This window comes from Lissotriton vulgaris, chromosome 7 (genome assembly GCF_964263255.1).
Source record: "Lissotriton vulgaris chromosome 7, aLisVul1.2, whole genome shotgun sequence".
NCBI lineage: Eukaryota > Metazoa > Chordata > Amphibia > Caudata > Salamandridae > Lissotriton > Lissotriton vulgaris.
In genome coordinates this window covers 1,565,360,388-1,565,385,059 of record NC_141695.1, presented here as the reverse complement: position 1 = coordinate 1,565,385,059, position 24,672 = coordinate 1,565,360,388, and the positions used below count along the sequence as shown (strand labels likewise).

Below are 24,672 nucleotides of genomic sequence, written 5' to 3'. Positions count from 1 at the left end.
CAAAATTACCACACACTCTCTTCACTTGAATAGGCTCTGAAATGTGACAAGCCCTTTCTCAACACAATCGATCTATAATGTGGACCTAGTCTCCCCCACTAACACTGTCAAAGCATTCTTGAGCCTTTTCTTACACTCCAACAACTCCTTCACTTTGATCCTGCCCATTTCATCACTTGCCACTTTAGCTATCTTAGACAATTGCTGCACATCAATCCCCACATCCACCACATCCAACATCCACACCAGGGATAATCACAACCTCACACTCTTTCACCTCATCACATCAAAAAGTATCTGTCCTGTTACAAAGTACGGGGTAGTGCAGTATGCCCATATGATGTTTCTAATGGCCTCTACACAATCAACTGAGATCTCAATGCACTCTGAATGCACTTAACCAAAACCTTATTGAATCTCTCCACTTTACAGTTAAACTGTGGGCAATATAACGTGTGTGAATGTGCTTAATTCCATGTTTCTTGGGAAAAAACGCGTAACAGCTGAAGTAAATTGTACACCGTTGTTTGACAATACCTCCGCTGGTGTACCCTCTCGGTAAAAAAACATATTTAAAAAATGTTACCCATCTCGATAAGTGGCCAATCAACACAATCATATATCTCACTTGAGAGGATAAAACATGGAACGGACCAAGAAAATGAATGGAAACCTTTTTCTACACTTTCTCTGGACTTAGGCCACTCTACGTTTTGGAACAGACATTGCCAGGTGTTTGACACTCATACAACATTGACTACATTCACGTACCACCTCATCCACCTCGCGATCCATGGTTGGCCACCAATTTGTGCTCCTTACCCTTCTCTTGATGGTCGTCATGCCTAAATGCCCAGCATGTGCTGTTTCGATAATCTTTTTTCTATAACATGATGGCAGAACTAACTTCTCTCCTCTAATAAGAATTCCAGACTACATTGACAATTCATCTGCAACTTTACAAAATGGTTGTAAATTTACCTTCACACTTTTCTCCTTGGGCCAACCCATCAAAACAAATTTCATAACTTATTGGAAATCAACATTCACAGCCATGGCACAGTGCCACTCATTCAAGTTTCACAGACAACATGACCCTGAACTTTTGCAATCAAACACACCTCAATTTCTACTTCTTCCATGGGAGCTGACTGGTTCCCCCGGGCAGTTTCAATAAGCAGGGAGCTTTACCATTTTTCCTCCTGGAATGTACACCACATCAATGTAAAATTCCAACAATTTCTCAGACAATATGGCTAATCTAGCTGTAGATTCTTTAATCTTTAGACCTTGGAGAATGTCCACTTCTGGTGTATGGTCAGTCTGCAAACAAAACGCCCTATCCCAAAGATATGGCTTAAACTTTTTGACCGCACCATGTTCACATCAGCATCTCTTTTTCGATAAAAGAGTATCTAATTTCTACTTCAGACAGTCTGCGAGATGCTGATCCAATTGTGAACTCCTTAACGCTGTCACAATGAGAAAGTATTGTTCCTAATCCATAGGTGCTGGCATCCACTGTAGTAAACGTTTTGTGCCCTTCCACATATGCTCGTAGAGCAGGATCGGAGACTATGTTCTTTTTAATGAGTTCAAAATTTTGTTGGCAAACTGGCGTCCAAATAAACTAAGATTTCTTTTATAACAAAATTCTGAAGCATTATCTCAAGTAAGGATGATTGCGCAAAAACGAAGAGTCGAATCCACACATTCCTAAAAGGGATGTGAGTTGGTCCCTGTCCTTAGGATGGGGAGCTTTAACTATGGCTTCAACCAGTCCAGGTTTAGATTTGACACCTACAGATGAGAGAATGTGACCAAGATATTTAACCTCATTGACCGCAAAGACATAGTTGACTCTCCTTAGCGTAACACCATTGTCATTCAACATATTCAATACCAAACATAATGTAGAAACATGCTCTTCTTTAGTTTTGGCAAATATCAAAATGAAATCTTGAAATACAACAACATTATTTAGTCATGACTTTTTGTAATACAAAAGCAGTGGAGGCCAGACCAAATAACATCCCACAAAATTGGAACGTGCCATCAGGCATCAACAAACGCAGTGTAATGCCATGAGTCGGCATCTAACACAATGTGAGCAGCTTTTAAGTTAAATTTTGTGTACCATTTGGCCTGACCCACAGCTGTTATACGATCTTCTATTTGTGGTAATTGGAAGTTTCCCACCCATATGGCATTGTTCACACTACAAAGATCCACGTACAATCTCAGCTCTCCAGATCTCTTCTTTGCTAGAACTATTGGAGACAACCACAAAGTAGCATCCACAGTTTCAATTATGCCCTCTTGTTGCGTTTTGGACAACATTTTTGACAAATCACCTCTCACACTGAAAGGAACATTATGCTGCTTATGTTTAACAGGCGTATTACACTCCTTTACTTTAATTATATACTTGAAATCTTTAATCTCACCAGAGTCATCCGTGAACACCTTATCAAACTCACAAAACCATTGTACTATCTCATTGGTGATGGTCTCCCCCCAATGTCATGACTGTCTTTCAATATAACTGGGAGTTTTCTTCCAGGTCTTAATACAATGCCAAAATAAGCTTGATGCCACAAACCAAGAATGTCAATACATTGTTTTGAAGCATATACTTTTCCTTTAATATATTCCTTTTGGAGAATCCAATAGTTGCCCAAAAATAACCTAAAAGATTAATTCTACTACCTTCAAGCACTGTGGTTATTCCATCCGGTGGCTACAAAACTTGGTGAGATCAACTTTCATTGTACCTGGTAATGTCAATATTAGATATCCTGGCACCAGAATCAACTAACAGAGAATGGTGAAGGCATTATTGATAAATTCCACCAAAGGATCACTGTAACACTTGGGATTGTTCGCACCTTTAGTCTCTACCACATCTACTGCAAGCACCAGTTCATCAACTTTGTTATCTAAACTTTGTACACCATCAAAGTAATCCTGACTATTGTCAGTATGAACAGAGATATCTCTAGAAGCACCACTGCCACCACTAAGGTGCTTGCCACCTCTGCATACCTTCCCAAAATGTCCTGTTTTGTTGCACTTCCAACACTCTTGGGTAATTGTGGGACCATTTTTGAAAGAGCATATATAGTAAGAAGAACCACACCTAAAACATAAAGGTTTACTGCCCCCATGTCATTTGGAAGAATGCGTCCCGTTAGTCTGTGGGTGTCCAGGTTGTGATCCTTTAACACTGCCCTGAGATACATTGGCAACTTGGTGTAAACTGGCTACTAAATATTTCTAGTCTTCTCTCAAAGCTTCAGTGCATTTGGCTATGTCAATAGCCTTGTCAAGTGAAGGATTTTTGAAGGTCAGAATCCTTTCACAAAATTGAAATAAGAGACTAAGGGTCCCACGCATCAACAAAAAAAACGGTTGCAAACGTGCAGATTCTCAGAATCTGCCCCATAGCAACCGGTATTTTTTCCATTTGGGATGCAAAAATCACAATGTAAGGAATCGCAGAATTTGCAATTACTTAAATTGCGATTGCATCTAAGGAATCACAAATTGTGATTCCTTAAATGCAACGCATGATGCAATTTAATATATCGATTTCGCTATTAGGGTTTGCAAAGTACCGTCAAACAAAACTTTACAGTAATTTGCGAAAACTTTGAAAAATGCACTATGTGCATTTTTCAAAGTTACATGTTACACACACACATGCCCTTGGGGCATGTGTGTCCGCAACATGGGTGCACATTATAATTTGAGAGGTGCAACAGGGTGTCCTTTTGGCACCCATACACCCTTAAAATTGCATGTGCAATGTGCGAGTACCTAATGGGTACTCGCAAATGTCGCATGCAATTCCCATTAATTCCTATGGACCTATAGGCCCATAGGAATGAATGGGAAGCCATTCCTTTATTTTGACTCGCAATTTGCGAGTCGCAGTTAAGGAATGTGTGGGAATCGCTATTGTTTTAGCGATTTCTACATGCATTAGCTATTGCGATTCTTAAATAATCGCAATTAAGGAATCGCAAATAAGGAGTTGCAAAAGCCTACCTTGATGCATGTGGGGGTAAAACTTTTAGAGGAGTGATAAAAGTATCAATTGACGTGTTATCCTCTGTAGGATTAACCTCAGGAAAATGGTCAAGAATATTTTGTCCCTCAACCCACAAAAAATAATATAACTCATTACGTTTTCTGTCTGGGTGATATTTTTGACCATCAATGGCACCCAGATAGGCATTAAACAACCTGATCCAAAGTCGCCACTTCACTGGCATTTCTCCAGGTTCCTGGAGAAAAGGTGCTGGTGATGTGACTGTATGCATGATTATGAACTAAAAGAAGTGCAACATGCTAATACAGTAATGTTCTTAATCTCTAAATACACCTAACCACTTTACACAAGTATGAAAAATACTAAAATGTATGCCCAGTTGTTGAGCTGTTGAGGAAACACACTGTTGTATTCAGCACAAACGTAGCTTGCCAATCACTGTACAGAGATATATAGGCAAGAGAAATAAACTTGCCAATCGCTGTTGGTGCACAAAGAAAAATCCAGTACAAATATGCATGCTAATCGCTGTTATACTTTAGCACTTACAGTGCCCAGTGTGTGGTGCTGTGCTCCCAGAAAGTGGAAACTAGCTCTGATGAAGTTTATGAATCTACTAATATTTTTGAGTCCTCTGATGCAGATATTGCTAATGAATTTCATGATTATTATCAATCGTTATACACTGATGATACGAATCCCTCCAATCAAAATGTATGCTCCTTTTTTTTGGGTCTCCTTAAACCCCCTCTGCTTCCTGATGAATTTGCATTACTAGAAAGAGAGGTCACACTTCAAGAGATAGCGAAAACCTAAAAAAATCGAAAGTACCAGATCCTGATAGTCTTTCTGTTGAATTTTTTCCCACTTTTTCCTCTATTTTTGTTCCCAAACCTCTGGCCCTTTTTAACTCTTTTATTTCTGATTCCAAAGCTTCTGGTTCCTTTATGGAGACCTTGATTGTTCTTATTCCAAAACATGATAAAGATCATTGCCTCTGTAAAAATGATCGCCCCATTTCATTATTCAATTTGGATTGTACGATATTTGCTCAAATTCTTGCCTCTCGCCTTGAGAATATTATACCACTATAGGTTAAGACAGATCAAGCTGGTTTTGATAAGGGGGAGATTGGCTTTGTTATCTCCTTCGGGAGGAAGTACAAATCTCCACTTGCAGCTTTGTCCTTAGATGCCGAAAAGGCTTTTGACTGCATAAACTGGCAATTCATGTTCAATACACTCCAATTGTTTAGTTTTGGTGCAAATTGTATTTATTTTGATAAACTCCTCTATTCTTTTCCTCGTGCTAGTATTTTTGTGAATAACCATTTTCCTAAATCTTTTCCGTTATATAGAGGTACATGCCAAGGTTGTCCTCTTTCGCCCTTGTTATTTGTTTTATGTCTTAAAGCTTTCCTTGAGCGTATTTGAGTTAATTCACATATTTCTGGCTATACACATAACTCTATAGAAACTAAATTGCCAGCACATGCTGATGATATATTGGTATATATGTCTGATCCCAATACTTCCCTCCCTCCCGTTTTGGATGAGGTTCAGTTGTATTCCAGTATCTCTGGATATAAATGGAACTTTTCTAAGACAGAAGTCTTACCCTTGAACTCTATCTGCTATCAATATATGTTCAATAATACCAATTTTACCTGGTGTCGCACAAAAATCAAATACCTTGGTATTTGATTTTCCTCTACCTTATCTACCACCATTAATCATACATTTAATGTACTGACGAACAAAATACGTTCACTCCTTCACTCATGATCCCCTCTTCATTTGTCATGGTGGGGTAGATTAGATACTATTAAAATGATGATTGTGCCACATGTCCTTTATACATTATCCATGTTAACTTTCCAGATCCCTGTTTCATATTTTTCACAGATTGACTCTATTTGTACAAAGTTTTTATGGAATAACAAACACCCCCGCATTGCTCTTATGAAACTCAAATGTGCCAAAACAGAAGGTGGTGTACGTTTTCTTGATTTTAAATCCTATCATTCTGCATTTTTAGTCAGTCAATTTTTTGCCTTAATCTATGATTTTGCTGATATCCCTATCCCCCGTTGGATTGTTTTTAAGTGTTCCCTATTAAAAGATTTTTCTTTTTGAAATATAATATATATGTCTAATTGTATCTTCATATCAGATAATCCCATTTTAAAATACACCCGACAATTATTATATAATATTTTTTCTGATGGTCTAGAGTCATATCAATGTTTTTTGTCTTCCACTATTTGGTTTAATAAATGTATCAAATATAAACATAAATCATTTTATTACAAACACTGGAAGAAGAGAATTCTTTTTATCCATCAGTTAATCCAGCATAATTCTGTTATTCCTTTCCATGATTTACAATTACATTATAATTTACCTGCTTCATTTTTTAATTATATCTTTCAATATCAACAGCTTCACAGTCTTTTTTATCTTCCAAATATTTCCCTTTAGCTTCTCCCTCACTCACTCCATCCTCACTTCTATATAGTATCTCTCAGGAGCATAGACCTAAGGCTGCCTTTATTTAACCCCTTCCATGCTCATGACGAGCTCAGCTCGTCATGAGGCACGGTTGAGCTGTGCTTATGACGAGCTGAGCTCGTCATGAACAATGGGGCTCTAAAATCATCAGCACAGAAGGGGAAAAGCCATAGCAGCCAAGGTGTTAATAAGTTGTTGTTATCACCTGTTAGTGAACGACCTAAATCCCATGTAGAATTACTCTGGGAAGCAGACTTTGTCACTTTCTATCTCTTCTTGGGATAAATTATGGCTCAAGTAATTTAAAACTTCTATTGCCGATGTTATTACTCAATCCATACATTTTATTTATAATAGAGCTGTTTGTATATCCAAGTTTTCCCCTACTTCCTCGTCCCTATGATGGTCTTGTTCTAAATCCACTGGGACTTTAATCCATCAACTTTACGATTGTTTATTTATTTATTTTATTTTCGCGATTTCTAGAGCGCCTGGTGACCCGTAGGCATCCCCGCGCTATTAAACCTGTCGCTGTCCAGAGAGGGGGGAAGAAAAGTTTTAATTGGGAAACAAGAATGTTTTGAGTTTCCTACGGAACACTATGTGGGAGGGTTCCAAACGTAGGCTGAGGGGGAGTAGGTTCCAGGCTGTGGAGGCTTTTACCGAGAAGCGGCGTCCGCCAGAACGAGCCTTCCTGAATTTGGGCACCGTAGCAAGATGTTCGGCGTCGGAGCGAAGGGATCTTGAGGCCTTATATGGGGTAACCATATGTCTGAGTGCGTCAGGGCCAGCTCCATTCATAAGCTTGTGGGTGGTACAGAGGGCCTTGAACTCTACTCTCTGGCGAACAGGGAGCCAGTGTAGGGCTTTGAGGGCGGGCTTAGCCGACACTCTAGGGGAAAGGTTCATGATGAGCCTGGCCGCCGCATTCTGAGTACGTTGGAGTTTGGACAAGGAGTACTCAGGGGCCCCCAGATAAATAGCATTGCTATAATCGAGCCGTGACAAAACAAGGCCCTGGATAAGAAGTTTCCTGGATGGGAGGGGAAGAAGGGGCAGGATTTTACGAACGGACCGTAGTAGACCGAAACAGGTGCCTGCTGTCTTGGTTGCCTGCGTTTTCATAGTGAGATCCGGTTCTAACCAAACTCCAAGAGTCTTAATTTCATTTTTAGGGGCTGGGATTTCACCGAAGGTGTCGGGCCAGGACGTGGGCGGCAAGGTTATCTGTTTATTGCCTAGGAGCATAATCTCGGTCTTTGCGCCGTTTAGCTTCAAGGCCGAGTCACACATCCAGGTATGAATGTCCTGGAGACAGTGGAGCAGGCTGTCCGGATGGTTATCCAGGTGGGACAGGGATACGACAAGTTGGGTGTCGTCGGCGTAGTTAATTATTTTTATACCGTAGGGGGCTACTACGTCTTCCAGGGGCGCCATGTAAACATTAAAAAGAGTTGGGCTGAGCGACGACCCCTGGGGAACTCCGTTCTTCAGTGGAAGAGGATCTGACCGGGAGTTGCCGTCCCACACCTGGAAGGATCGATGGGATAGGAAGGATTCGATCCATGCTCGCGCCGTACCCACAATTCCTGCCTTGGCCAGGCGATGTAATAGGACACGGTGGTCCACCGTATCGAAAGCGGCGCTAAGATCCAGGAGGATCACTGCCACTGAGCCCCCTGAGTCTAGGATACACCTTGCCTCCTCGATGACGGCGAGGAGTGCAGTGTCCGTGCCATGGCCAGGTCGAAACCCAGTTTGGGATTGGCGCAAGATGCTGTGGGTTTCGAGAAATTGGGATATTTGAGCATTGACTAATTTTTCAGCCATCTTACTGATGCAGGGGAGCAGTGAGATCGGTCTGTAGTTGGACATGTCGTCCGGATTTAGTTGGGGCTTTTTGAGCAGAGCCTTTACGACTGCGTTCTTCCAGTTGGGGGGGACCGATCCACTAGCTAGGGAGGAGTTGATCAGATCCCTGATGATGGGGGCTATGGTGGAAGATACCTTTTTTAGGAATCTTACCGGGGCTGGGTCAAGGGGGGAGCCACTTTTCATTTTAACAAGCGTAGCCGTCACCTCGGGGAGGGAGACTGTTCTGAAAGTTGTCAGCTGTGGGCCATTATTTTCGTCCGCTGTGGCAGGGATAGGAGGGCTGATGGTAGGGAGGGAGTCAAGTATCCGTAGAATTTTAGAGTCAAAGTATTTAGCTAGATCCTTACTTCTGTCTGTGGCGGGGGAATGAGGGGGGGGTGCTGTTGGGATGTTTAATAATTCCTTCACAATCTGATAGGATTCTTTGGCTGAGTTGGTCGAGGTTTTTATTCTGTTGTCGTAGAATAGCGATTTAGCTGATTTCAGGGCGAACTTGTATTGTCTAACCGCGTTGCGATAGGTATCCTTGTTGCTGTGGAGCCAATCTTTCCTCCAAGCTCTCTCGGCCTTTTTACATACTTTGCGCAGGACTGTAAGATCAGCATTGTACCAGGGGGCATGTCCCTTGGTTTTTATTTTTACCTCTCTGTTTTTGATGGGGATAAGGCTGTCAAGGGAGGAGGAGATCCAGTCTCTGAACTGAGTATCCGCCGTGGTGGGGTCGACTGCCAAAGTGGGGGTAGAAGCGTCGAGCGCCACGGCCCAGTTGTCAGTAGAGAGTCTGGCCCAGGCTCTATCTTTGGTGAAGGTTGGAAGGTTATGGGGTTTCTTGAAGACTCCCGGGAGATGAGTCAAGACAAGGAAGTGGTCTGTCCACGGGAGGGGAATGGATTTGGTGAACTGGAGGGAAGGGATGTTCGAGAGTACAGGGTCGAGAAGGTGACCTTTCACGTGCGTGGCTCCTGCGTTAGTTAAGGAAAAACCAAGGGCGCCAAGTTCACTGATTAGATCGGACGACCCGGTGTCGGTTGGGTCATCGAAATGCATGTTGAGGTCACCTGTAATCAGGAAGTTGGAGGTGTGGTGGGCCAGGGAGGAGACGGATTCCAGGAAAGCGGAGGAAAAAGGACCGAAGTGACCAGGGGTTCTGTAGACCAAAAGGCCTGACAGGGAGTAGGTCGGCGAGAGCGTCAGCGTGAACAGACAGCTCTCCGACTCCTTACTCTGGATCTCTGTAGAGCGGCAGGAGAAGTGGTCTCGGTAGACGATGGCTATCCCACCACCTCGGCCTACCGGGTGGGGTTGGGACATGATGAGAAAGCCCGGGGGGAGGGCCGAGACTATATCAGCGTTAGAGTGGCTAGTGATCCAGGTTTCGGTGAGGAATAGTATGTCCAGGTCATGGTCGACAATTAAGTGATTAATGAGTAGGGCATGTTTGGGAAGCGATCTACAGTTAAGTGTCGCTAATTTGAGGCCCGGGAGAGAGACAGCCGACCTGGGAAGGAGCAGGTTTCCAGGTTTGCAGGTGTTACAGCCGACGAAGGGGACGTTTGGGTCATGTAAGTCATGACAGTTGTTGTTTTTCGAAGGTCTGAGGCTGAGGAGATCACGCCGAGAGTAGAATCTCCTAGTGGCGGTAGAGTCCGGCATGGGGGCTGGCCCTAGGCCCGGTCGTGCGCGGACGGGCGCAGACGGGCGCAGACGGGCGCAGACGGGCGCAGACGGGCTTGCCTTAGGCGCGCCTTCGGCGCGCAAACGGCGCTCCCGCTGCGCTCGTCCGCTGCGCTGGGGGGGTCGGCACATTTGTGCTGGTTGAGAGGGCGTGGCCTCGCAGGGGGCGTGGCTACACCTTTTGCCGCGCTGGCGGTGATGGCGATTGCTCGAGTCTGAGCTCTGGCTGGCGCTAGGAATCGGCGCTAAGCACAGGTGAGCCTGGATGGCTTTAGTGAGTTTTAAAACAGGTGAAAGTGCTAACAATTTTAAAAAAGAGCGAAGAAATTGCTAAATACCTCTGGCTTTCCGCCTCAGAGGAGTACAGGTTAATGGGGAATCGTTGCGCTGAAGGCGTTTATATACTCGGCGAGATTTGGTGGGCGTGGCCTCGCAGGGGGCGTGGCTACACCTTTTGCCGCGCTGGCGGTGATGGCGATTGCTCGAGTCTGAGCTCTGGCTGGCGCTAGGAATCGGCGCTAAGCACAGGTGAGCCTGGATGGCTTTAGTGAGTTTTAAAACAGGTGAAAGTGCTAACAATTTTAAAAAAGAGCGAAGAAATTGCTAAATACCTCCGGCTTTCCGCCTCAGAGGAGTACAGGTTAATGGGGAATCGTTGCGCTGAAGGCGTTTATATACTCGGCGAGATTTGGTGGGCGTGGCCTCGCAGGGGGCGTGGCTACACCTTTTGCCGCGCTGGCGGTGATGGCGATTGCTCGAGTCTGAGCTCTGGCTGGCGCTAGGAATCGGCGCTAAGCACAGGTAAGCCTGGATGGCTTTAGTGAGTTTTAAAACAGGTGAAAGTGCTAACAATTTTAAAAAAGAGCGAAGAAATTGCTAAATACCTCCGGCTTTCCGCCTCAGAGGAGTACAGGTTAATGGGGAATCGTTGCGCTGAAGGCGTTTATATACTCGGCGAGATTTGGTGGGCGTGGCCTCGCAGGGGGCGTGGCTACACCTTTTGCCGCGCTGGCGGTGATGGCGATTGCTCGAGTCTGAGCTCTGGCTGGCGCTAGGAATCGGCGCTAAGCACAGGTGAGCCTGGATGGCTTTAGTGAGTTTTAAAACAGGTGAAAGTGCTAACAATTTTAAAAAAGAGCGAAGAAATTGCTAAATACCTCCGGCTTTCCGCCTCAGAGGAGTACAGGTTAATGGGGAATCGTTGCGCTGAAGGCGTTTATATACTCGGCGAGATTTGGTGGGCGTGGCCTCGCAGGGGGCGTGGCTACACCTTTTGCCGCGCTGGCGGTGATGGCGATTGCTCGAGTCTGAGCTCTGGCTGGCGCTAGGAATCGGCGCTAAGCACAGGTAAGCCTGGATGGCTTTAGTGAGTTTTAAAACAGGTGAAAGTGCTAACAATTTTAAAAAAGAGCGAAGAAATTGCTAAATACCTCCGGCTTTCCGCCTCAGAGGAGTACAGGTTAATGGGGAATCGTTGCGCTGAAGGCGTTTATATACTCGGCGAGATTTGGTGGGCGTGGCCTCGCAGGGGGCGTGGCTACACCTTTTGCCGCGCTGGCGGTGATGGCGATTGCTCGAGTCTGAGCTCTGGCTGGCGCTAGGAATCGGCGCTAAGCACAGGTGAGCCTGGATGGCTTTAGTGAGTTTTAAAACAGGTGAAAGTGCTAACAATTTTAAAAAAGAGCGAAGAAATTGCTAAATACCTCCGGCCCGTCCTTATGTATTGAAGTTTTGGCAATCTATTTGGTCTAAATGTATGAAAATATTTAAATGTAATATTCCATTATCCATACAAAATGTTTTTCTAGGTTCCTTCTCACCTGATTTTGATGTTTCTAATCATATTTTTTGTTGTTTGATTTATTCATTGCTCTAGCATTTAAAGTGATTCTGTTCTGTTGGAAAGATAACTCTAAAGTATCATTATTAACTTGGTGGAACTATATTTGTGATGAACATAGAATTGCTACTGTTTCTTCTCTTACTCTTTCTCAGAAAATTAAATCTGACCTACTTTGTTCACCTTTTACTTCTTATCTCTCTACACATGCACCTGCATCTTAATTTCTTACTTTCTCTTACTTTCTTACTTCCTTTTATTTATCTTCTTTCTCTCTTCCAATATTTTCTTCTTTTCTTCTCTCTTTCTATTCTCTTATTCTCTTTCTCTCTTTCTTCACCTCATTTATCTTTTACTCTTTTGAATTATTTTCTCATGTTTTTCTCTTATATATTAACTGTTATATTTTATTCATAATGTGTTCATTTGAATAATGTTTCTCTTTTTTTGAAATCTTAAAAATTGTTAAACCAAAAAAAAAAACCTCTGACGAAGTTTCTGATGGGTGCTGGCTGAAAGAACTGACTGAGGAAGCATGGAAAGGCTGCTGCAAGAGATTTACACAATGTGAGCAGACACAGTGGGCTACAAGTAAGCCATTGTTCTGTTTGCTTAGGAGCGCACACCGTGCCAATGCCGAACGACAATAATTGGAGCTGGCAAAAATGCCCCACACTCGAGCTCGAAACACGAGCACACCCCATCACAAATGCAAGCAGAACACATGTTAGAGCGGGACGCTAACATGACACTACTGCTCAACTGTTATTATGACTGTCTCCAAATGCCGATACACCGGCTGACACCCTTTTACCTAATAAAGTTATGGTTGAGTATTTTTGTGGTACTTCTTGGTACTGTGGGCCAACCATCGCCTGAAGAGGCCCACCCTTGGCAAAATTCTGTACCTTGAATATTGGTGGGGATTCATGACATTTTGGGTCATCAATGGTATGATCGTGCTTACCCAGGGCAAACATTAGCCTTAGCACTTGATGATGAGTTTTGTGTTTTTTGGGGGACAGTCATGGACTGATGGTGTCCACTCTCAGCAAAGCATTGCCTCTGACATTTATGTGATGATTCCTGGCTATTTGGGGCTGGGGTAGATCTGCTAGTCTTGTAATCCTGCCCAGTGGTGTTTTGACCCAACAGACATGCACAGACATGATTTCCTCTCTAATATAGGTGGACTTTATGGGTGGCAGGACTCAAAGGCAGCTACTGATGTGGGATAGCTCCGCTTCCTTCTCCATGCCACGATAGTGCTGCATCTGAAAATCTACAAAGTGTAGCCAATGATTGTGTGTTAATTTATATCTTGAAGCACAGACAGAAACCCCTCCACCAATCAGGCAAGAGTTCGGCATGCTGTGGTACACAGTAGGGTGAAGGGCGAAAGGCATAGCTGGAGCAAAGGTACTATTTGCGGATTATGAGCAGCTGTGCTGCCCCAAAGCAGTCTTGTCTTTAGTGTTAGCCACAGGGCCATTAAAGAACAGCATGTGGTGGAAGTCACAGTACTGCCAGAAGAGTCATCCATCATTCACACAATCCCCACCCCCTCTGCACTTAAACCTGGGAGGTCTGATGAAGCATGAAGGTCTTGTTTGCATCAGCACCAGCTCACTCCCACCATTTCTACAAGAACCCTAAGGGTAACATGTGTTGTTTCTCTATAACCTCCATGCCCTACGTTGCTGAGTCTACAAATTTCTGGTAGTGCAGAACTTAACAGTTGAGCACACCATGGGGTGTGGCTTAGATGAGAAAAGATTGCTTCTCAATGAATTATTTCTCCTCAACTCAAGCAATTAAAATGATTTGTTATTTTGTATTTGCACCATATCCTAGTAGATACAGCACATGTCTGCTCTCTCTGTTTCACGCAAAGAAGCTCAGCGCCTTTACTCGCTGCGTGCCATTGTTTAAAACATTGGGAAATCTGGCTCTGGGTATCTAAAAGGCAAACAGATATGACTTATTATAGACACCACTTTTCATCCTGCCGTGTTGAGACACCGCAAGGTGGCATTTAATCACTGCCCTAAGGTGGAGGAAGTTCAAAAAAACTAGGAGAGGTTGACATTATTGAAGCAGTAGAGTAGCCCACACCTTCGGTCTCCCCAATAGTTGAGACTCGAAAACTCAAACAGAGAAGGTGAGGCTGTGTGTAGATTTGCAGCTTCCAAAAGTAGCAAGAGGGTGCAACATCACTTTGAAGGTGGACGACATTATGGGGGAGCTAAGTGGAGCCTGTTGGTGTTCGAAGATAGATTCATGCTCAGTGTACCACCAGATCCTATTGGCACCTATTGTGGAAAATGTGCTGTAAAATGTTATGTTAACAAACAATTGTATAGCGCTGTACAACCATTGGTATCCTTAGCCTCTCTGGCTCTCTAGCAGACCCTTATCCAGTAATGAATGGAAATTCACCACCACGTGGATGCTCCATCTGAGGAAATATATAGAAAGCTGAACACATTGCAGTAATTATAATCTGACCAATGTAGTGTACTTCTTCCAGTGTTATTCTGGTCACCATTAAATGTTCAACACAATCAAAACTTTCCTTCATATGTTCTGGTCCTTTTTTGGTCATTAACTCATCATACATGATTACTCGAATTTGCCCTTCCTCTAGCTTCTGACTATTGGTGTCTGTTCGCTAATTTCAACCCTCTTCCATCCATTTTCTGCGTCATTGCAACAGTTTGTTCTTTTATACACAACATATAGTAACTCCGGCTCTTGACAACTCTTTGAGCTTCCGCTTTCAATGCAAGACCCTCAGATGGGTTAGTCCCATTCCCAAATATTGTCTTACTTTTGAATATATTTCTTTCCTCCAGTGCTCTGAAATGTCACTTACAAGTACACTTATGTTAACAATCCAAAACACATTATTGTTACACCCTTCTAATGATGTTGAGTCAAGAGCTTCAGGTAAAAAAGAAAATTCCAGAGAAATCATAAATGTCCATGCCAAGTATTTTAGCAGTCATTGCGCCTTATATGAAGTCCAAATTCTATATATCTAAGAAATGTGGAGGACATTCCTCTTTTTGTAAGTTTAAAACCATTCCTGCCTAAAATATTGGATGCCATCCACTTTTTCTGGAAGTCTAAATACTTGGCCTAAAATACAAAAGAATGTGACTCAATAGTTAGGGAAAATCAGATTACTACTATCTTACATTGTTGCTTGAACAACATGGAAATCAGAACAGTCAATTGGAGTTGTAAGAGTCCTGCTTTGGATCACAGGGAGCTTGTTTCACATAGATATTCATAAACCCACACCCAGGCTCACAGGAACACTAATTCCCAAAAGGTGCTGATTTGTAAATTTCAGGTATTAAGGGCCTAATTTACATGAAAGTGCCAGAGCACTTACATGAAAAGACTCCAACGCATCCAGAACGCCTCCGCCCGACTCATCCTGAATATCCCCCGACGCAGCCACATCTCCGGCCACCTGAGGGACCTGCACTGGCTCCCTGTCAACAAGAGGATCACGTTCAGGCTCCTCACGCACGCACACAAGTCCCTCCATGACCTGGGCCCCAAGTACCTCAACGACCGCCTGACCTTCTACACGCCCACCCGCCAGCTACGGTCTACTAGCCTCGCCTTCGCCGCCGTACCACGCATCCGAAGAGCCACCGCCAGAGGCAGATCCTTCTCCTATCTGGCGGCCAAGACATGGAACTCCCTCCCCATCCACCTTCGGCTGACCCAGGACCATCTCGCCTTCAGGAGACAACTCAAGACCTGGCTGTTCGAGCAGTAGCAGACCCCTTCCCCCAAGCGCCTTGAGACCCTTCCGGGTGAGTAGCGCCCTATACAAGTGTTATGATTGATTGAGAGCGTGGCACCGCAAGCCCTTTGGGCGTGCCACGCTGCGGCACTTTCAAAGCACCTGGATGCAACATATTTACAATAATATGTTGCAACCCTGTGCTTTCCCATGCGCTGGCGCACTTTTGGCTGCCATGCGCCGACGCAGGCACACTTGCACCATGGTGCAAGGATGCTAGCGTCACGGGGCTAATTGTCTATGTGCAGAAAGGTGTCCCTTCCTGCACATAAACAATCTGAAATGGTGTTTTTTAACTTGTATATGTGCTGCATTAGAACATATAGAACTTGCAAAACATCATGTTTTCAAGGATTGTTTATGTGCAGGAAGGGACACCTTCCTGCACATAAACCATCACCAGAGGCGATTTCCTTGTTCTATCTGTGCTGCAGAATGCATCACACATAGAAAGAGGGAAAAACTAGGAGAAATGGATACATTTCTCCTCGTTGCGCCTCACTACGCCTCCCCTGGGAGGCGCAGCATTCAGAAGCATTTCCAGGTTTATGATTTCTCGTAAATCTGGAATTGTGTCGGGTTTCATGGGTGTTGCGTGGGAAAACCCAAAGCAACACCCATGGAACGCCCCTTTCAATCAAAGTCCTGCGTGTAAAGGGGCCGTATTTACATGGACAGGAAAAGCCACACAGGGTGGCTTGTCCTGTCCTTTTAATTATGGGGCAGCAAAATGCGCCACGGGTGCATCACAAAAAGGGACGCACCGGGGGCGAAAGGGGCTTGTAAATAAGCGGCTTAATGTTTTTTCCAAGATCTCCACACAGGCACAGCACCAATCGATAAACCATCATATATAGGTGTGCCATTATTTCCATCATGCCTTTGCGTCGTAAGCATTTAGGACAAATGATGCCATCCGCATGGGAACTGTGCAGTTGCAGAGATCTGAGAGTTTCATTCCAGGCCAGCGGGCGATCAGATTGCACAGCTGTGGGCAATTTATCTGAAAATGAAGAAAGTAAACATGCTCTGTTGTGCGACGCTAATTTGATTGTGGGCAGGGGGTAACGTGGAATTCCTGCTCACGTCCTCTTTCTACCTAATTGACCTAGAAGATCCCTCTGGGCTCCAGAAAACCCTATATTTCCTGAAAGGCGCCTGGTCTGTGAAAGAGTCGCATGGGCGGTGGACGGAGCAGATCCCTGGTGCTCTCATCAAGGCATCAAAGAGACTAGCATGTGGGCCCAATGTATAGAAACATTGCCGTATAAACAGGAAGGATATCGATCTCAGGTAGAGACTGCTAAACATAGCTTAGCTTGGAACCATTGCCTTCCCCTTTGGTACTCCTGGGCCTTTCCTTCCTACCTCTTGTCTCAGGGGGACAGCAGCAGGAACAGAAAGTAAACAAAGAGTTACACTGCCATTAACCCCTTGCGTGCTGATGACGGCCCCCGTCCATCATGCATCACAGTGCTCGTGTGCTGATGACGGCTTGGGGCTCTCATGAACCCGCCCACTCTTCAAAACGGCCGCACAGGCGCCGAATCGCGGCCGCGCACAAGGGGTTAAAAGTGAGGATCCGTTACACTGGAAACAAGCCAGAAGTACACGGCCAATAACTGTGAGGACCCAGACACTGGAAATAAGCCAGAAATATACTGTCATTAAAAGTAAGGGCCCAGATACTGGAACTGCCAATAAAAGAGAGGGCTGAAACACTGGACTTAATGCGGAAATTCACTGCCATGAAAAGTGAGAGTTCCATACATAGAACTAAGCCCTAAATGCACTGCCATTATTTGCTGCTACGTTAATGGGGGGGGGGGGGGGGGGGGGGGCAAATATGTTGCGGTTTCTAGGAACCTCATGGGCCAATCAACATGTTTTGCATGGTTTTGCGCCATTTCACTGCTTTGAAGGTGTCTCCCATGTTGAATGTGGAGGGGTGCCCGAGAGACCGCGCCAGCCGCCAGGGCAGCTCAGAGGAGGTTTGCGAAGATGGCTATAAGGTTGGAGCAATGGGTGACTTTTCAGCTGTGGCAGGAATTTCTACCCCTAGCGCATTGAATGCCTGAGTTGTGAGTGTTCATGCGCTTAATGTACACAAAACTTTTTTTTTAAAAAATACCTACCCTGCCGGCACATCTGTTTGGTTTGGATTTAGCAGACCCTCTGATTCATGGAAATTCATTAATGTGGTCCCTTCTAACAGCCAGCGCGCTCCGCACCGCCACAAATCGCGTCATTCGGCGAGAAATTTTACGAGCTTCATTTAGATGTTGCAGCGGGAGATGAACGCTGACTAACGTCATGCGTACTATCGACAAGCGCTGCATGTTCCCCATAGTCTGGGGGAGCCCCCTGATGAGAAACATCTGAACTGCCAGCCCCAGGGCACCCAACTTGTCTAACATCCTCCATTTTTCAGGAAATAAAAACAATTTGACGTTCTGTTTAATACAGCACTTGCCGCCTTAAATACAGCAATTTTAAAAAGCAGGTGCGATTGTAAATGATGAAATACGGTACAGTCACTGTGTTGCCAACTGTAGATCCAAAGACCTGGATTCTAAGCAAGCATTCCTCAATCAATCACACTGTGTGATCTTGGGCCTCTTTTCCACTGTCTTGGTTCTTATATAAGTGGGGAACACATAGAAGGAGTTTAAATAACGATATGAGCACTGCTTAATTTGTGCCGGTGTTTTCAGGCGATGGGTATTGGCATTCACTTTTGGAGACCGGCACTTGTGTTTCTTCATCAGACCTTGACCAAGATCGAGAGAAAGAAAGCTAGAAAAGTGGGAAAGAAGGAGGAAGAGAGAGACAGAGAAAGTGTGAGAAAGCAAAGACAAAAAAGAACGTGAGAAAGTGAAGTAAGGCGGAAGGAGTGTATGGTGTGGAGGAAAGAAGCATGAGATGGAAGCTGGACTAGACAGCCCTACTTCCGCAGCAACCCGGCAGGCTCACAATGAGCACGTTTATTTTACAAATTACCCACTAATGTAACAGCTGAAAATTACAAGTCAACATTGTTCACTTACTCGACCTTGGGAGGATGATAGGTGGCATTGGGTGTATTGGAATAAAATCCTGTGAGCAGTAGGGCAGCCACAAAGCTCATCAAGTAACTGGTAGAGCCCCCCCGTACCCTGGGTACATATCCAGGAAGTGACGCTGCCTTGTAAGCTGATAGAGTCTAACATGCACCTTAAGGATGAAGGGCAGCACTGCCCTAACGTGAATAGAAGCAACAACAATATTTCAAGTGGATGCGGATTGTTATGTGGCTGCCAGCCACCAGCTCAGTAGAGTGTGAACCAATAATGCCACATAACCCGTGCCAATTAGTGATCCTTTGGCCACAGTTTTCCGCATAATTTTGGATTTACCGAAGAATCTCCTACGAGAGCCCCGCGGGATATGTATATGGTTGGCTTCATGTCTGTTCCAGATCCTTCTGGGTGATCCAAGGTGTAGATGTGTACATAGCTAAAGAGTGGATCCAGTGGGCAAGAACCTGCGATGGTCATATGCTTCGACTCGTCCTCCCCCCCCCCCCCCCACCCCCTTCCCATGCTTCCTAGTTTCCTATCTGCCAAAGTGCGGATCTCTAGAAACTGGCAAAACCCCACTTGTAAAGCCCTTAGACTGAGGCAGGTATCAAAGACCTCAGGTGAACCCTGTCTCACCAGTGACCCGGAAGAAGACAGGCAGGGCATCGTGGCACTGGACACAACAGCGTCTTACAAGGACATATTCAAGACCCTAGCCTGAAAAAGTGATCCACTGAAGCGGCGAGGGGCAGTGGGCACCGTTGCTCAATGCCAAGTGCAGAGTGCCAGCCAGCTTCAGACTGAGGAGAACGACAAATCAGACAAGTGCTTGAAATGGAAATATAAAAGTGCAGGAACTCACTCTCTTAGAGTTCCTGTTGGTTACTGAGTAGTCTAGGTACTCCCACCTTAAAATGATTGAACCCATGCTGAGGTGTGCCTTACTCTCCCACTAAAAGTACTGAACCCATGCCAAGACGTTCCAGTACTCATCCAATAAAAGTACTGCACCCTGCTGAGAAGTACTGATACACTGCAGTTAAAAGTATTGCACCCGTGCTGAGATGTGTCAGTACGCATGCATTAAAAGTATTTCACCCTGTTCAGAAGTGCTGGTACTCTTCCATTAAAAGTATTGAGCACATGCTGAGATGTGGCTGATCTCGCCCATTACCAGTATTGAACGCATGCTGAGATGTGCTAGTACTCTCCCAATAAAAGCATTGCCCCGTGCTAAGACATGCCAGTGCTCACCCATTAGAAGTATTGCACCCTACTGAGAAGTACTGATACTCTCCCTCTAAAAAAATGTATTTAACCAATGCTCAGAAGTGCTGGTACTAATCCTTTAAACACATTGCACTGTGCTGAGAAGTGCTGGCAGTCTCCCATCAAAAGTGTGGAACCCACGCTGAGAAGTGCTGGTTCACTCCCATTAAGTATTGAACTCATGCTGAGAAGTGCTGGTCCACTCCCATTAAGTATTGAACTCATGCTGAGAAGTGCTGGTCCACTCCCATTAAGTATTGACCCCATGCTGAGAAGTGCTGGCCCACTACCTTTAAGTATTGAACCCATGCTGCAACGTTTCTCTACTCACCCATTGACAGTATTGCACCCTGCTGAGAAGTGCTGGTGCTCTCCCATTAATAGTGATGAACCCAAGCTGAGAAGTGCTGATACTCTCCCTTTAAAAATATTGCACTGCGCTGAGAAGTGCTTGTACTCTCCCATTAAAGGTGTTAAAACCATGCTGAGAAGTGCTGATACTCTCCCATTAAAAGTGTTGAACCCATGCTGAGAAGTGCTGATACCCTCCTGTTAAAAGTGATGAACCCATGCTGAGAAGTGCTGATACTCTCCCTTTAAAAAAGTACTTCACCCGTGCTAAGACGTGCTGGTACTCACTCTTTAAAAATATTGCACTGTGCTGAGAAGTGCTGGTGGTCTACCATTATAAGTACTGAACCCATGCTGAGAAGTGCTGGCCCACTCCCATTAAGTATTGGACCCATGCTGAGATTTTCCTGTGCTCATCTATTGACAGTATTGCACCCTGCTGAGAAGTTCCTGTGCTCATCTATTGACAGTATTGCACCCTGCTGAGAAGTTCCTGTGCTCATCTAATGACAGTATTGCACCCTGCTGAGGAATGCTGGTAATCTCCCATTAAACGTGTTGAACCCATGCTGAGAAGTGCTGGTAGTCTACCATTAAAGGAACCCATGCTGTGAAGTGCTGGTACTCTCCCAATAAACGTATTGCCCCCATGCTAAGACATACAAGTACTCACCCATTAGAAGTAATGCACCCTACTGAGAAGTACTGATACCCTCCCTCTAAAAAGTATTTAACCCATGCTCAGAAGTGCTGGTACTGATCCTTTAAAAATATTGCACTGTGCTGAGAAGTTCTGGTAGTCTCCCATCAAAAGTGTGGAATTCATGCTGAGATGTGCTGGTTCACTCCCATTTAGTATTGGACTCATGCTGAGAAGTGCTGGTCCACTCCCATTAAGTATTGAACCCATGCTGCAAAGTTTCTGTACTCGTCCATTGACAGTATTGCACCCTGCTGAGAAGTGCTGGTACTCTCCCATTAAAGGTGATGAACTCATGCTGAGAAGTGCTGATACTCTCCCTTTAAAAATATTGCACCGCACTGAGAAGAGCTGGTTCACTCCCATTAAAAGTGTTTAACCCATGCTGAGAAGTGCTGGTAGTCTCCCGTCAAAAGTGTGGAACCCATGCTGACAAGTGCTGCTACTCTCCCAAAAAAAGTATTGCACCTGTGCTGAGATGTGCCAGTACTAATGCATTAAAAGTATTTCACCCTGTTCAGAAGAGCTGGTTCTCTTCCAGTAAAAGTAATGCCCCCATTCTAAGACGTGCCAGTACTCACCCATTAGAAGTATTGTACCCTACTGAGAAGTACTGATACTCTCCCTCTAAAAAAATGTATTTAACCAATGCTCAGAAGTGCTAATACTAATCCTTTAATCATATTGCACAGTGCTGAGAAGCGCTGGCAGTCTCCCATAAAAAATGTGGAACCCATGCTGAGAAGTGCTGGTTCACTGCCAGTAAGTATTGGAATCATGCTGAAAAGTGCTGGTCCACTCCCATTAAGTATTGACCCTATGCTGAGAAGTGCTGGTCCACTCCCATTAAGTATTGAACCCATGCTGCAAAGTTTCTGTACTCACCCATTGACAGTATTGCACCCTGCTGAGAAGTGCTGGTGCTCTCCCATTAATAGTGATGAACCCATGCTGAGAAGTGCTGATACTCTCCCTTTAAAAATATTGCACTGCGCTGCGAAGTGCTTGTACTCTACCATTAAAACTATTGAACCCATGCTGAGAAGGGATGTGCTCTCCCATTAAAACTATTGAACCCATGCTAAGAAATGCTGGTTCACTCCTATTAAAACCATTGAACCCATGCTGAGAAGTGCTAGTTCACTCCCGTTAAAACTATTGAACCCATGCTGAGAAGCGCTGATATCCTCTCATTAAAAGTATTGCACCCATGGTGCAAAGCTCCAGTACTCATCCATTGACAGTATTGCACCCTGCTCAGTAATGTGCATACTCTCCCATTCAAAGCATTGCACCCTGCAGAGAAGTGCTGTTACTCTCCCAATAAAAGTGTTGAACCAATGCTGAGAAGTGCTCTTACTCTCCCATTAAAGATGTTGAAACCATCCTGAGAAGTGCTGAGTCTCCCATTAAAAGTGTTGAACCCATGCAGAGAAGTGTGGGTACTCTCTCATTAAATGTGTTGAACGCATGCTGAGAAGTGCTGATTCTCTCTCATTAAAAGTGTTGAACCCATGCTGAGAAGCGCTGGTTCTCTCCCATTAAAAGTGTTGAACCCATGCTGAGAAGTGCTGATTCTCTCCCATTAAAAGTGTTTAACCCATGCTGAGAAGTGCTGATTCTCTCCCATTAAAAGTGTTGAACCCATGCTGAGAAGTGCTGATTCTCTCCCATTAAAAGTGTTGAACCCATGCTGAGAAGTGCTGATACTCTACCAATAAAGGTGTTGAACGCATGCTGAGAAGTGCTGATTCTCTCTCATTAAAAGTGTTGAACCCATGCTGAGAAGCGCTGATACTCTCCCATTAAAAGTGTTGAACCCATGCTGAGAAGCGCTGATACCCTCTCATTAAAATCATTGCGCCCATGGTTTTTCACCCTTCTGAGAAATGTGCATACTCTCCCACTCAAAGCATTGCACCCTGCAGAGAAGTGCTGTTACTCTCCCAATAAAAGTGTTGAATCCATGCTGAGAAGTGCTGGTTTTCTCCCATTAAAGGCATTGAACCCATGCTGACAAGTGCTGATACCCTCTCATTAAAAGTATTGCATCCATTGTGCAAAGTTCCAGTACTCATCCATTGACAGTATTGCACCCTGCTCAGTAATGTGCATACTCTCCCATTCAAAGCATTGCACCCTGCCGAGAAGTGCTGTTACTCTCCCAATAAAAGTGTTGAACCCATGCTGAGAAGTGCTGGTACTCTCCCATTAAAGATGTTGAACCCATGCTGAGAAGTGCTGATACTCTCCCATTAAAGGTGTTGAACCCATGCTGAAAAGTGCTGATACTCTCCCATTAAAGGTGTTGAACCCATGCTGAGAAGTGCTGATTCTCTCCCATTAAAAGTGTTGAACCCATGCTGAGAAGCGCTGATACTCTCCCATTAAATGTGTTGAACCCATGCTGAGAAGTGCTGCTACTCTCCCATTAAAGGAGTTGAGCCCATGCTGAGAAGTGCTGATGCTCTCCCATTAAAGGTGTTGAACCCATGCTGAGAAGTGCTGATTCTCTCCCATTAAAAGTGTTGAACCCATGCAGAGAAGTGCGGGTACTCTCTCATTAAATGTGTTGAACGCATGCTGAGAAGTGCTGATTCTCTCTCATTAAAAGTGTTGAACCCATGCTGAGAAGTGCTGATACCCTCTCATTAAAAGCATTGCGACCATGGTTTTGCACCCTGCAGAGAAGTGCTGCTACTCTCCCTTTCAAATAAAGCTGTGCAGGTACGGTACTACATATCTGACAGTACCTCCCATGTAAAAGCCCTGGACTACAGACAACGCCAGAGGCAATGAACATTTGCAGTACTTGATCAAGGGAACTCTACCTAAAGTGACCTAAAGTTATATAAGCTTTACATTTCTTGTTAGCCCAGTCGTAGACGCCGAATCTGCATTGAGGCTGAATTCAAAGTACAGGCGAGTGTCAGCGGAGTAAAGTAAGCCTTGGTAACTCACCCGAGTGCCCCCTCTCGCAGGCTGCTGCTCCCTCGCCTCCCCCGGAGCTGTGTTTATGTCAAGAGAGCATGCGGTGCCCAGATAGCTGCCTTATCCCCCGTGCCAGCCTGCCGTGATGTCAGCGGGGACTTCCAAGAAACGCCAGGCCCGGCCGGGTGGCTCCTGTGCGCCTTGAGGCCATCGGACGGCCGCTAGGCGCCCCGCATGTCAGCCAGAGCAGCGCTTCCCGACACTGCGAGTCCCCTCAGTGAGCTGCAGCGGGACGCGGGGCTGCCTCCCGCCTCCCCCTCGCAGTCTGGCAGGGGGATTGGGAAAATGCGGCTAATTGAAAGGACATGCCGGGCTGTGCTCACGTCTTGAACCCTCTGCTATGAATCACAAGGCATCTGATGCCTGCCCCGCTCCGGAGGGGGTCGGGGGCTGGCCCCGCATCCTCTGTTTACTCGGGTTTACGATGCTTTCTCTCCGCTAATCACAAACAGCCGTCTGCCGAAGTCCCCTCCAGTCCCCCCTCCTCTTCACTGGAAATTATTTGGGACCGTTTACCATATTTTAA

The 24,672-nt window shown here is 45.0% G+C and overlaps 1 protein-coding gene across 2 annotated transcripts in view; it reads right to left on the bottom strand.

Annotated features, from left to right (window-relative positions):
- Nucleotides 1-24,387, bottom strand: part of RIPOR3 (RIPOR family member 3) — a 471,988-nt gene extending 447,601 nt beyond the window's left edge. The window contains exon 1 of one of the 2 annotated variants that reach the window (XM_086932462.1): nt 24,117-24,387. The gene's annotated coding sequence lies outside the window, so the exon portion shown is untranslated. The remainder of the gene's footprint in view (nt 1-24,116) is intronic. The other variant, XM_086932461.1, reaches the window with a different exon arrangement.
- Nucleotides 24,388-24,672: the final 285 nt, after the last annotated feature.